At 47.3% G+C, this 14643-nt stretch overlaps 1 protein-coding gene across 5 annotated transcripts in view; it reads right to left on the reverse strand.

The window, feature by feature from the left end:
* LOC134840774 (arrestin red cell-like) overlaps window positions 1–14643 on the reverse strand; it is a 219163-nt gene that overhangs the window by 36782 nt on the left and 167738 nt on the right. For 4 of the 5 annotated variants that reach the window (XM_063856817.1, XM_063856816.1, XM_063856815.1 and 1 more), the window contains exon 1: window positions 8209–8212. The exons of the other annotated variant lie outside the window; for it this stretch is intronic. The gene's annotated coding sequence lies outside the window, so the exon portion shown is untranslated. Of the gene's footprint in view, window positions 1–8208; window positions 8213–14643 lie in introns of those variants that run through there. 5 annotated transcript variants of the gene reach the window in all.

Here is a 14643-nt window from a genome sequence, read left to right on the forward strand (position 1 = left end):
TGTAGGGCGGGTGGCATATTCGCGTATCCAGGGGATGTGGTGAACACCACCTTCGTCTTGGATCCAAATCTCGAGACAACATTCTCCTGCACTTCATTCATCGCTGCAAACAACGCCTGAATGGCTTCCCATATCTTCCTCGATGTCGGAATTTCATTGCCCTTTAGCTGCTCAAGAAGTCCCATCGCGTGCAGGTGATCATTCATTCCTGCAAACAATAGCAACTCAGGCTCACAGGGCATCTCCGACTTTATTGCCACCACCAGAGTTAACATCTGGTTTAATTCAGCTCCTGGCAAAGAGTATATCAGAGTCTCCGGCCAGAACAACTTAGGAGACGTTCCTTCGAAGTCCGACCCCGCCACAATGACTACTCTCGCAGCGGCTGGATCTGCTCTATCATAAACTGCCAGGGTTTTGGCCAGCTGGGTACTGCCACAGGGCTTCCCGTACCTGGGATCTTCCGCCAACTTCGAGCCTTCGTAAGCGGCATCTGGCAATTCCATTCCCCCCGGATTGAGTAGCTTGTCCACCACTTTCAACTGTGCCGGGGTCGCCAATCTGATCCTGGCGATGCTTGTTCGGTGTTTGGGGGGTTCTACTATGAGTCCAGGACTCCCCAACAGCTTGAGAGGTCTGTAGTTAATGGGTCCCATGATCGCTTTTATGGGAATTCCGGTCAGATCTGCGGTCTCCCTCAATTTCGTTCTCGAGAAGTGTGCCTCATGAGCTTTCAACCAGTCCATGCAATGATGTCTGTTTAAATCCTCGTGCGACACTCGTTCAATCCCCAGGGTCTCCGCCAATTCTCGCCTGCATTCCAAACCCTCTAGGTCCAGTTCTTTCACCTTCTCAGGATATCTCAAGCGAGCGGTCTCCATAGATCTCTTTTCCCGCTTGTTCTCTGCCACTACCACTGAGGATATCGCCGAGCCTGGAGGTGTTGATGACGTCACCTCCTCAGACTCCATTGGCGTGACACTCTGCAATCTGGTCTGGTTGCTCCTCGAACTGTCTCTAGTGTCAACTCTCGTTCCCAAGCGACCAGACAAGGCCCTTGAGGCAAGGAATGGTGGTTTCGGGGGTGGTCCTAATGTGAATTGGGCTGTCTCTAGCAGGTCCGCCTCTAGCGTGTTTATGTGTTCTTGGAAGACGTCGTTCAGCCACTCCGCTCCCCTTGGTCTATCGAAATGGATTCCATCATTGGAGGTGTCTTCAGGGAATCCCTTTTTCTCCATGCGCTCCGCCACGTCCAACAGTCTGACAGGGATCACACTTTTCCGGTGGATATCTCGGATCACCTTGTTTAGGTTCCGCACCTTCTCGTTCATCTCCAAGGCGTGCTGGTCAAACATCATGTTGTAAGGGACGGTACATACCGTCAACAGGATGGAGTCCATCTGGATCCTCAGCTCCTCAAGAAGGCAGCTCATCTTGTCGTGCAGCCTCGTTATTTTCCTCGCTTCTCCCCTTGATACATCGTTAGTCCCGATCATCAAGGTCACCGTGTACACTTTAGTCATCCCTAGCATCTCAAGCGTCGCCAACATCTGTGGCGTGGCAGCTCCAGCGAAACTCAAGATTCCTGTCTGCCAGTGCGACTGGATCCGGGTCAACACCCGCACCAGGCTGTCCCCTATGATCAGGTGGACCGCACCTTCTGGCACACGGGGTGGCGCAAGATACTCCACCCAGGCTGCATCATGAAAGCAGTCCCTCCTGGCTTTCTGTTCCGCACTCCAATCCAGTCGATTGTGCCTGTGGTACCTCTTCTCTGTATTTTTCTTATAACTCGAGATCACGACGCTCCTGACCGGCTGTTCCCTCCAAGTCGGGGGAAGCTCCGGTCTTGCCGAACTTTCACGACTTTTCTGCCGTAATTTCTCGCCCAGCTCTTTCAGACGCGATGAGCCGCCGCTCACCTGACTGTCACTCGAGGTCGAGGTTGGAGTATATCCCGGCAGCACCACATCCATCAGCGTTCACAATTCGCGGTATTCTCCTGCACCCTTAGCTCCTGCTGATGTTCAGCCTTTAGCATCTCAAGCAACCTCAGAGTCTGATCTCGCTCGTTGACCGCCTGGTCCCTTTCCAGCTGAACCTTCTCCCGATCCAGCTTTGCCTGATCCCGATCGAGGTTCGCCTTATTCCTTTCTTTCTGCGTCTTCTCGAGCTCTTTCTTTAGAACACCAAGATCCGGGTATGCCTCGGTCGTCTGTTGTGCTCGCGTCATCGATAGCACCTTACTCGAGCTCTGGCCTGTAGATCTTGCTGTTGGCCTAGTTGGTAGTGGGAATTCCCCTGCGCCATATTCGGTATTGTTACTCAGGCCAGGATTCCTTGCCAAGTCAAAACCCCTTACTCCTCCATCCACATTCCAAGACAACCATCTGGTCTGTTCTTGGTTTGATATTCCCTCGGTGGTGTAGCCGACCATCAAGACAGCCTCCGTCGCAGACTCCCTGCATTCACCCTGGTCTTCCAACTGGAGGATGGCATTCAGCATTACCGCCATTCTCTCGTCTATTTGGGTATAATCCAGGTCCCTCAGGCGTCTGTACAGCTCATCAAGAGTAGGCTTCTCCAGGGCCGCGGGCATGGATTTCCAGAATCTGTCTGCCATTCTTGTGACTTCGGGATGTATTCAAGTATGTATTAACCAGCTCAAGAATTACCTTACCGACTCAAGTATTACCCAACTCAAGAATTCTCTAGAAATGTTCCCTTGCAAATACTTGCTGTAGGTGTCGATTATCGCGAGTTCAATCAAGATTTCTCTTTCTGTCTCTCGCTTGAGTATAGTTGGATTTTCAACTTTGTTTTTCAAACTTGATCTGAAAACAGAAACCACATTAAGACTTAACATGTCATGCTCCTAACCTAGAAACCCCCCTTTTACCAGTATGGTTAAAATCTTATCATTTTCATTCTACTTAAAACGATTCAATTGGAATTTCCTTAAAAGCATGCAGATTCATTTTATGTTTTAGCACCGTTAATTCTTTTTAAAATTTAATTGTCATGCCAATCACGTGTTAAGATCCCTTTACCTGTGCCGCACCCCAGTACCTAACTCAAGACTCCTCCCTCACACCCAACTCGAGACCCCCGTGTCCCCATCTCAGGCGATGCTCAAGTAGTATTTTTTGTGCAGATACACCATTATCTCAGTTTCCGCAAAGACTACATGTAGGATAGCGTACAATTCCCTCGAGCTCAGTTTGCGCCTGTTTGGGTCATAAACCGGCATTGAGACCTCCGTTATTCCTCTTTCAATCATGAAGTCTCGTAGTCTTGTTAGTGCCAACATCACGTGTTCGGGATCAATTGTGTTCCTGTCATTGACCCTCGTCACTAGGAAGCACAGATATTTGCCCGGGACTTGTGCTACTGATGGTGGAAGCGCTGCCATCCCTCCCAGTCCTGGTCTCTGTCTGAACAGAAACTCCACGTTCTGGTACTCTCTTCTGAAGTCAGCTTCCAATCTTGATTTGAAACTCATGTCCGCCGTGATGCAGATCGCGCTAGTCCTGTTTGACAGGATGAAGTCGCTATCCGTTATCATGATGTTCTCCGAGTACTCATTGGGTATTTCAAATTTCGTTTTGAAATTCCGACCTATGGTAGGCTCCGGCTCTTCTTCTTCCAGTTCCAATTCGCTTGTTTCTCTCACTTCCTTGAGCTTCTTTATCATCAAATTTTCGGTGTGGGTAAGTCCTACCCCCACTCCCCGGACAAAAATATTTATCGACGTCCCCGTCGATGTTGTCGGGTCTGAATTGCCCTGAGGAATGTTCAGTGGCCTGTCTGTTGCCGTCCATCCGAAAAGAGGGTCCTCTGTCTTCATTTACTTTGCCGCTGATACATCGACTTGTTGAATGCTTTGTCCTTCGTGGCTCTCGTCTTTGACATCGCGCATCCACTCTAGTATCCTCAAGTTCGTGTTCTCCCTCCTCTCTATCTCACTCTGCTCGAGATCCGTCTCTAATTCCGGCGTCGAGTGGTCTTCCTGCGGATAGTGTCCACCATCGTCAATGACCTGTCATTCCTCTCCGGCTTCCAGTTCGCCTGCGCTCATTAGTTCCTCGCCCAATTTGTCTGGCTGTATCTTGTCGATCAAGAAGTTATCCCCGTACCTGTTGTACCTCATGCCGGTGCGTTTACGATTGCCAGTCCTGGTTTCCGGTGGTGTCGGTCGATCCGGCTCCATCCACTTCGGCACCTCATCTTGCTCCGGGTCGTTCCAGTCTTCTTCTACAAATGATCCTGCATCAGACTCCCCTCCTATCTTTTCGTTGTCGTCCAAACTCAAGTTCTCATTACCATCATTTTTCTCTCTGGTGCCTTTTTCATTCACTTCACACGCTGGCTCTACCACCAGGTACTAAAGACCCTCCATGTCCTTCGGTATGCACCAATCCTCTGGGGACGGGACGTGAGGCTTCAGATTTTCATAATGTGCCGCTCGCCCAGTACTCAAGCGATAGAACCGTCCTTGTTGATGAACCTCCGTTATCATGAATGGTCCTCTCCACTTCTTGAGTAGTTTCTTTGTTCCCTTGGGCGGTATGACATTTTGGAAGACCCACACGTATTGGCCCACTTCATATGGCCTTGCTCGTAATATTTTTTCGTCATATTTCCTGCGTTGCCTCATTTGCGCTTGCGCCGTGTTCCTCCTGCATAGCTCGTTCAACTCCTTTTGTCTTTTGATCGCTTCTTTCACGTATGCCTGAGGCAATGTCCTTTTCCCTTCGTATTCCGGGTAAAAGAATGTCAGAGGCATTGCTCTCTCCCTGCCCGTCAACATCATGAAAGGAGTGATGCCCGTCGTTGAGTGCTGTGTACTGCTGTAGGCTCCTACTACCTGTGGCAGGTATTTGTCCCAGTCCGTCATGTATCTTGAGCAGTACACCCTTAACATGTTGACCAGTGTCCTGTTCTGTCTCTCTACCAACCCATTGGTCTGTGGATGATAGGTCGTCGAGTGTGCTTGAGCAATGTGCGATCTCTTCATCAATTCTTTTGTCAAGTCCCCCACGAAAGCTTTGCCGTTGTCCGACTGGAAAGTCATTGGACAACCATACCGCGATATCCAATGCGTTATCAAATGATCACATGTCTCTTCGGCCGAGGCTGTCTGGCACGGAACCGCTTCCGCCAACTTTGTGAAGTGATCTATTATAACCAGTATCTGGTTATATCCCGACTCTGTCATGCAGATTTTTTGATGTCTATCTGCACCACTTCATTGAACTCTGAGCTCTCAACGGACTTGAGGGGAAACTTCATCTTCCTTGGGTCTTTTACCTGGAGACATGCCAGGCAGGCATTCACCCATCTCTCGCAAGCTTTTCTCATTCCTGGCCAATCAAACCTGTGAAGTATCCTCTGTTGTACTTTGTCTATCCCCTGGTGGCCCATCTGGTCGTGTGATCTGAAGAGCACCTCCGTCTGGTACAATTGTGGTAGTATGATGAGGTTGTGTTTGTGTAATATCTTTTCCTCATCTCTCCTCTTGCACGCTACCACCCCATCAGCTGTGTGATAAAGTAAGTCTCTCTTTTCTTTGTAGAACTGGCTCAAGATCTTGTAGCTGTCTTCCTCAAGTTCCCCCTTCTCCTTGACCCCCGACTGGATCCATTTGGAGAGGTTACTTGTCATTTTGTCATTCTTCTGGGCTCTTATTAGGTCTGACAGCCTATATCTCGCCTTAACATGCTCCTTTAGCGCCATGATCTGTCCATTCATCTCACCAGGGTTGTGGATGTCATCACTCAGTTTCACACATATCATCCTTTTCACGATTTTCATATCATCTTCTGGCACCAGATTCGTTCTGATGTTTGAGTTGCATGATAGTTCCCTGAATGGTTTCCTTGCAACCGCAATTTTCTCAAGTTCCTCACCACCTCGCATCTCCTGTATGTCCATGTTGTATGTTCCTGAAGATGGATCCGTCTGTAACTCCCTGTCGTGGTGCCTTGTCTTCTCTTCCGCCAATATCATGCACAGACTGTCTTGGTTTTCGCTGCTCTCATCCGAGTCTTCATCCCATCCTTCACGCTCCCCGGACAATTTTCCTTCTCCGGTTCCTTCTTCCGTGAACCTGGAACACTCCCCGGACTCTTGACCTAGCCCCAGGTGTTCAGTATCTTCTTTGAACGTCACTTTCTTTTTCCTAACCTTGGTCTGCTCCAGAATGTCTTCGGGGATTTTGTCAACTAGTGACCGCACGACATCTTTGCTGTCAGTGACGCTTCCTCTTGATGAGTTAGTATCGTTCACTGTCTCTTTTCTCCGAAGTATAGTGACTTCCGGTTCCTCTTTACCCTTCTCTTGGATCACGGGCTTATCATCTGATAGTTTCTCGAGCAACCTCATTAAGTCATCATCTATCTGTGCAGTTCCTGCTTCCACCTGGTTAAGATCATAGCCTTTTGCCTTGAGCGTCTCCTTCACGATCTTCGACTTGAGTATAATCTCAATAGGAATTCTCTTGCTCTTCTTCAAGATGGTCTTCTCTGGAAGCTCTTTAGGCAATTCAGGATGATCTTCTATCGGTTTGCCTGACTTGTCCAGCCATCTCGTGAGTGGAAGACTGTCGTACGTTTCCTTGTCCATGAAGGAGAAGCCATCTTTGATTTCAGGTCTGTCTGCTTCTCTTTGCTCTTGTCTCTCATAGAACTCCGTCTTCTTACTCAAGCTGTCGGCATTCTGATGTTTATCTCGCGTTCTATGCTCAATTATCATGTTGTATCCGTCCAGGCGAACTATCCACCTCCCAATGTAACTTTGGTCCCTTGAGTACGTCTTCAGCCAGCTCAGTGCTCGATTGTCGACTCGCAACTTGAATGGCTCACTGCCCAGGTATGCCCTGTATTTCTCGACAAAGGTAACCACCGCGAACATCTCTGCTTTTGGTGCTCCGTACTTCATTTCCGTGTCACTCAGGACTTTGCTCCCGTACGCTATTGGTCTCAAGACTGTCTTCCCATTCCATTCTTGTTCTTGGTGGAGAATCCCAGAAATCGCGACTACCGACGCATCCGTGTCCAGCACGTACATCCCTTTCTCAGTCGGCATACCCAGTACTGGTGCCTCACATAGCTCTTTCTTTATTCTCTGGAATGACTCTTCTGCTGCGTTGTTCTACGTGAACTTCTTGCCCTTGTGTCTCATTAATTGTTGCATCGGGTATACCTTGTCTGCATAGCCTTTGATGAACTCTCTATAATAGTTAGCGAAACCCAGGAAGCTCATCAACTGGTGCTCTGTCTTCGGTGATTTCCAGGTCAGGACTGCTTCCACGGCGTCCGTATCAGGTCTAATGCCGTGCTTGTCTACCATCCTGCCCAAGTATTTTATTGAGTCCTTGAGTATCTCGCACTTTGATAGTTTACACTTTAGCCCCGACCTCTTCATGCATGCAAACACTTCGTCAAGTCTCTCAATGCGGTCTTCCAGTGTTGGCGTCGTCATCCACGTAGCACATTACCAGGTTGCCATACTTCTTCGTTACGCCTATCAGCGCGTGTGCCATCAACCGCTGAAACGTGGCTGTGGCATTGCAAAGTCCAAACGGCATCCGTTTCCATTGAAACAGACCCAACTCGCAGGCAAACCCTGTCTTGTCCCTGTCCTGCTTCCTTAGTGGTACTTGCCAAAAGGCCGAGCCTAAATCAAGAGTCGTAAAAAATTTTGCATCACCTAACTTCGAGAGGCTCTCATCAATCCTAGGTATGGGATAGGCATCCTTCACCGTGACGGAGTTCAGGTATCGAAAGTCACAACTAAACCTCAACTGGTCGCCTTTCTTTTTGGCCATCACTACTCCACACGCCCACGGTGACTTGGATGGTTCTATCATGTCATACTCTAGTAACGTCTCGATCTCTTTTCTACACGCGTCCAATTTGTGTGGGGTCATGCGCCTCGCCCCCTCCCTGTGTGGTACCGCGTTTTCTTCAAGTTCTATTTCATGCTCAACGAAATTACAACACCCGATATCCGCCTTATGCCTCGAAAAAACTTCCTCGTTCCGCTCTAGTACGTCCTTGATGGCTTCGAGCTGTTCATCTTTCAGTTTGCCCCTCAAATGTTCAATCTCCGGCAGAACCGGTTTATCAGTTTGCATTTCATCTAGTGTGGGTCGCTCTGGAAAGTTCGAACAGCTCGACAGCCCATCGTCCGTTTCTGACTTAAGTGATTTAATAAGACCTGAAGAATCTTTTATTTTCTGCAATCGTCTCAAGATACAAATTTTGTCCCTGTGATTGGGACAATCAACAACTTCATTTTGTTTTGAGTTCTCAATCTTTTCATATTGAGTTTTAACCGGTAAAGCATATCCCAGTTTCCTCCCTCTCTGTATCGTGATCGGTATATCAAGGGTATTCAACAAGACACTGACGCAGAGGCCGCTCTTCGTTATCGAGAATGATCTTCCTAAAACAGCAGCACTTTGACTATTAGGATTTGGAACTATACACACTTGCTTGTTGTCACTTAGTTCATTGTAATTTTTCATTCTCAAGCTTACGATTGCCGCTTCATTAGCTTTTAGCCTCACCCTCCTACTCAAGAATACCGGTGCTTTGTTTTCATTTGCCATTATTAAATTTACCGGTTTGATTGCGTACCTCCTATCCGGGTTCCGTATCCTGAACATTGCGTTATTTAGGTCAATCGTTACGTCGAAATTCCTGATGAAGTCTCTGCCCAAAATGAATTGGTCAGATTCATCTAGGTTTTCTACCACGATAAAGCTCATCCACAGGTTACGTTCCCCCAAATTGAGGGCTATTATCGGCGTCCTGCCCAGCACCCGAAGGGCCCCTTTGTTTGCAGCTGACAGCCGTATTCTCGAGTCTATCAAGTTACCTTTGTCAAAGCCCATCCTTTCCCAAGTTTCGATTGGTATGACGCTCAAGACTGCTCCCCTATCAAGTAACCCACGCAACTGAGTCTTTTTGCCACTTATATCTAGCACGTGCCCTGTCACATCTGCCTCCGTCCCGATGTGCATTGCATCTTCTTCAAGCATGGCGCAGTGTCCAATCGATCTCACTTTCAACTCTTCTTTCCCTACGTAGATTTGCCCAATTAGGTCTTCGTCACATGTTATCATTGTCTTGGTATATATGTTGATCCCATCTATATTTAGCATCACCTCGTGTGGACCATAAGCTTCAGTATATCTGTTATCAACACGTACCGACTTGCTGCCCCCTCTCATGAGTAGTGCTCTCAGCGCTCTAGAAGTCGTTTGTGGGCTTATACCACTCAAGAAATCTGCGTACACGTCAATGTGCCTTATTGTCTGGTCGCTCGGTTCGCTCAAGTTTCTGGTTACCTCGTGGCCGCCCACTGTGATTATCGACATTATTTTCGATATGCCGAATGGCTTTCCCGTCACCATTTTTATAGTGTTACAATTCCCGGTTTTTGTTGAGCCCGGTACAGCCTCTGGTGTCGGGTTCGATCCGGTTAATGCTTCGTTAAAATTCTGTCTTTCGATCTCCAGCTTTAATCGTTGCTCTATTTCTTTCGCAGCCAGATCCTGTTTCACTTTGGCAATTGCCTCCGTCGCGGCTTTCTCATAATTTATCTCTAGAGAATTCCCGGCCGCGGATTCTATCGCGCCATTAACATGTGTTACAGCATTCACTGTCTTCGTTGACAATTCCGTGCTTGGTGCTCCTAAGTTCCTCAATTCAAACTCGTTTTGCCTGTTCCGCTGATTCTGCACCGCCGCTAATGCCAACTTATGTTTGGGGTGACTCTGGTCCTTGACCGCTTCCCAGAACAAGAGACAATCCATTCTGAAGTGCCCCTCCTGGTTACAGAAGAAGCATCTAGCGCCTATCTTGATGATTAAGCCATCATGTTCATGAACAAGGGACAATCCATTCTGAAGTGCCCCTCCTGGTTACAGAAGAAGCATCTAGCGCCTATCTTGATGATTAAGCCATCATTAAGCCACTCGTGTTCCTCCATCTGGCTCATGTCCTCCTCATCCGGTGCGTATCCTAGGCTCTTCATGCCTTGTTTGTATGTTGTGCAGTCAGCAACGTGGTGGTCCGCTGACCCGCAGTTCGCGCATGATCTGCGCTTGTCCATATCATCTCTAGGTTTGTACCATGATGACCTCTGGGGTTGGCCTCCCCCCTGTGTGTTCCTGTTTTCTGAATATGAGTATTTCTTGGGCTTCATCAGCATGTATTCCCTTGATTTCTGTCTCATTTCTTCTGGGGTTGGTGCGCTGTCTTTCGACAATGTGTAGTATGTTGCTAATATTGTCCTTAAGTCGTCATTTTTTACCCCATCAAGGAACTTCGAGGCAATGCTAAAGTTTCTTCTGTTTGTCGACTCCTCTGGGTCACTCCTTCTTCTCAAGCTCTCGAGATCATCTAGGAACCAATCTATTGACTCGTCGTCCCTCTGCCTTCTCTTTTCAAATCGCATCATCGCTTGGTGACCCTTCATGCCTGACCCGAATCGATTCAGCAATATCTCGAAGATCTTGTCCGCGGTGTCGCGTTCTTCTTCTTTCTTTGCGACCACGCATTTTAATGCCGTGCCTTCTAAGTTGCTGAGTATGGCTGTGCATGCTTGTCTTTCATCACTTAAGTTATCTTGCTCTAGGTATAATCTCATCACTTCCACCCAAGTGTCGATGCATCCATCGGAGTCGTCTTTGAATTCCTTTGGCTTCTTGAAAGTTTTTCTTGATTTTCCGTCCCTCCTATCGCTCGAGTCAGTGTTCCTCGTGGCGAAGGCCTCTAGAGTCCTGTTCATCATCTCCCAAGTGCTTGCCCATGTCATAGCATCCGGACCTGCGTTGCTGTTAGCTGTTGAGTCCCCCGGGCAAGTCGTTGTACTTGACGTTCCATTCTTCATGATTGTTTTAGCAGCTGTTGGTGCTATGCTCACCGTATCCCGGGTTAAGGGCAACGGTGTCGATTGCCGTTTGCCCCTTTGTGGTTCCACAAAGTCAACTCTGGTGCCTTGCATGCGATCCGCTGCCGGTCTTTCTTGTGAGGTAGAATTTCTCAAGATTGCATCCAATTTCGTCTGTATTGCACATGAACTTTCGGCCTGATTCTTGCTCATTGTGTCCATTCTCTTTTCCAGGCTACCTAATTGGCTGTTGACATCATCATATCGGTTTTTCAACTGTTGCATATCTTTTTTGATGTTCTTATCTCGTTCTTCATTGGTGGTTTCTACCTTATCTGACATCTCCTTGAGTTTTTCATCTGTTGCCTTAGCCAGGTTAAAATAACTATCCAGATACTCGTGTTTGTTGTATCTTAATTCTTTTCTTATCACTTCTCTGTCCTCTTCGCTGTGCTTCAGTTTTTTGTCGATCTGATTCAGTTTCGCCATCAAGTCACCTAGCTCAATAGTAGCCTCTTCATGGTCAACCGTCGGTCTGTCTTCGGCCGTAGCTTCTGCTTTATTTTGTTCCTCTCTTGGATTGGCTTCTGTCGTCTTCGTCTCACTGTCCCAAATGTTCGTGCTCTTTCAGCTTTTGGTTCTTCAGTCATGTTTTCTTTCGTTTTTATTCCGACCATCATCGCCAACCTTTCTGTAAAAGATGTCTTTTTTACTTGAGAGTCTTCTTTCACCGTTTCTTCGGTGTTGCCTATTGCATCTTCCACATTGTCTATTGGTGAGAACTCTATGGGTTTCGGGTTTGGTTCTTCTGCATTGGGCATTGGAGTTGACTCCGTCGTCTTTTTCTCCAGTTCATCTACGCTTTGGTCTGGTGTCTCTAGGTCGATTTCGATTGTAGGCTCCACCTGTTTTTCCCTCGCATCTTCTCGCGTCTTGCTCTCGGTGCCACTCCTCGTGCTGACCATGCTAACTGAAAAGTTTTTTTTGTTTTGCTTGGGCCCCTTGATGTCGTTCCACGCAGCGACGAGTTATATTTCGTGTTTGATCCACTTGACCTTTTTTCAAGCACCGGTACCCTACTCCGTCTCATTATTTCTATTTACAATTGCTCTTATTTACAATATTATTATATACACAATTCTATTCTAAGAATAAAAAAATTTTGTGGAAACTAATTCTTGAAAGAAAATATACAACGTGATAAAAACCTTGTTCCAGTTCTCTAAAATCTTCGAGTAACTTTCTTTATTTGTGGTCCCAACCGTACCGGGTTCCAATTAGTCTTGTTCTGTCTTATTTCTGTCTTAAAACAACTTGTTGTAATTTACTTCAATTTTTATACTGTCCTAAGACTTCCAGTTACCGTCCCTACTCTTCTTTGTACCGTCCCAGGCTTCTTTCTACTGTCCCAAGACTGTTCGGTATTGTCCCAGTACTTCGTCAGTGTCCCAAGATCCTTGTCCTGAGAGTACTATCCCAAGGCTACTGTCCCAAGGCTAGTGTCCCAAGACCAGTGTCCCAAGACTGCTGTCCCAAGGCTAGTGTCCCAAGACCAGTGTCCCAAGACTACTGTCCCAAGGCTAGTGTCCCAAGACTACTGTCCCAAGGCTAGTGTCCCAAGGCTAGTGTCCCAAGACTACTGTCCCAAGGCTAGTGTCCCAAGACTACTGTCCCAAGGCTAGTGTCCCAAGGCTAGTGTCCCAAGACTACTGTCCCAAGACCACTGTCCCAAGACCCTTGTCCCAAGACCCTGTCCCAAGACCCTTGTCCCAAGACCACTGTCCCAAGACCACTGTCCCAAGACCCTTGTCCCAAGACCCTTGTCCCAAGACCACTGTCCCAAGACCACTGTTCCAAGACCCTGTCCCAAGACCCTTGTCCCAAGACCACTGTCCCAAGACCACTGTCCCAAGACCACTGTCCCAAGACCACTGTCCCAAGACCACTGTCCCAAGACCACTGTCCCAAGACTGTATCAAGACTGTTCTGATCCAACACTGTCCCAGGACTTCTTTGGCCCTGTCCCAAGACTGTTGACAAGTGTCTGAGCGGTGGGACCTCTTTCTTCTTCGTTATGGGGACTTTTTGATTCACTGTACCTTGTACCACCACTCAAGCTCTAGTAAAATTTTCCCAAAAACCCTCTCTTAAAAGCCAAATGCTGACCCCCCTTTTTCTTATTTCTTTTTAATTACCTCTCTTTCAATGTTCCAAGCAACTTGAGACCAAAACCTGTGCGCAGGTATATTGTGATCACCTGTTCGTATAAAAACTAAACACAAATCCTCACCAAAATGCAACAAAAATCCAAGCTAGAAAAAGTAATAAAAACGGAAAGATGAGCCCACCTAAAATTCAAAGGTGACAAATGTCTACCTTCTATCGAAAAAATGTCTGGTACCTAATTGCCACGCGTTTCCTTCCCCCCTGCTAGCGATCTTATGGGGTATCACAAAAACTGTCTATGTCCGTTCCCCCCTACCGATCCGACCAGGGTACCTACCTTAACCTAATTCCAATTTTGGATATCCGCTTCCTATGACCAACGCGTGTAAATGACTAATGTAACTAAATCAACGATGTCGACTAATTAGTTACTCTAATTTCCCCCTTTTTTACAATTTACAACCGCCAACCTCTAACTTAACCAGCCCCCCTTCTAACCTCCCCCCTTTTTAGCCCCCTTCTTAAGCCTAAAATTACCTTAAGCGCCGGGTGCTAAACCTCTCAAGAGAAAACCGTAGACCTGTCTCCAGGCCTGCTCAAGTAAAAACGTTTCTCAAAACCGGGGGATATCGCTTATCCAATTTTACACTTATTTCCTATAATGTAATGTGAATTTTAACGATACCCGTTCTGCCCAACTTGAGAACTCGAGTACTGCCAAATCCTTCTTGGCTACTTTCCCACTCGACTGGTCACCTCTTCCAGTCCAGTCTCCTATTGGTTCAGCTCAAGTGCTCCTGAACCACTTTCCCACTCGGCTGGTCACCTCTTCCAGTCAAGTCTCCTATTGGTTCAGCTCAAGTGCTCCTGAACCACTTTCCCACTCGGCTGGTCACCTCTTCCAGTCAAGTCTCCTATTGGTTCAGCTAAGTTCCAAGCTATCTGAAAACCCTTGACAACGCCCCACACTCGGGCTCTTTATTAAGGTTACTGGGTTAAATTACTAGGTTGATCGAAACGATCGAACTTGTAAAACAGTATGGGTATACTATTTAATTAATATAAAGGTTTGATCCAACTAATCTGGTGTCAAAGTCACTGTCTTTTTTAGTTTTATGGTTTTTGTTCCTTTTTCTAGTCTTTTTTTTGTTTTTGTTTTGCTTTTTGTCTTTTTGCTCGTGTTTGTGTCCCCCTAGTTGCCCCCCTTTACTCGGTTAGCTAAGCCTCGTTCGGAGAGCGTACCAGGAAGTTTTCTCGAGTTTTCTTAAAAAGCTATCACGGTACAACCGGAAGGTTTGCACGTTCCTGTCGAACCGCACCGCCGGTACTCTAGAATGGGCATTCAGCCCGAAGCTGTCTCAAGTGGGTTCGACTCCGTAGTCTTGATGCCGTAAACACGCAGGAGCGCCATAAAAACACTATGTAACATTCGTCTACTGCAGTCACACATGAGGCTTAAGAAAAATAGGCCCTATAACTATTGACTCAAGAGTCAGGGACACTATCTCTAGTGTTTTTCTACCTCAAATCAGTCGGAGCCAATTCGGTTCGTTTGTGACATGAGACTACGACCCG

This window comes from Symsagittifera roscoffensis, chromosome 2, assembly GCF_963678635.1.
Source record: "Symsagittifera roscoffensis chromosome 2, txSymRosc1.1, whole genome shotgun sequence".
Taxonomy (NCBI): domain Eukaryota; kingdom Metazoa; phylum Xenacoelomorpha; order Acoela; family Convolutidae; genus Symsagittifera; species Symsagittifera roscoffensis.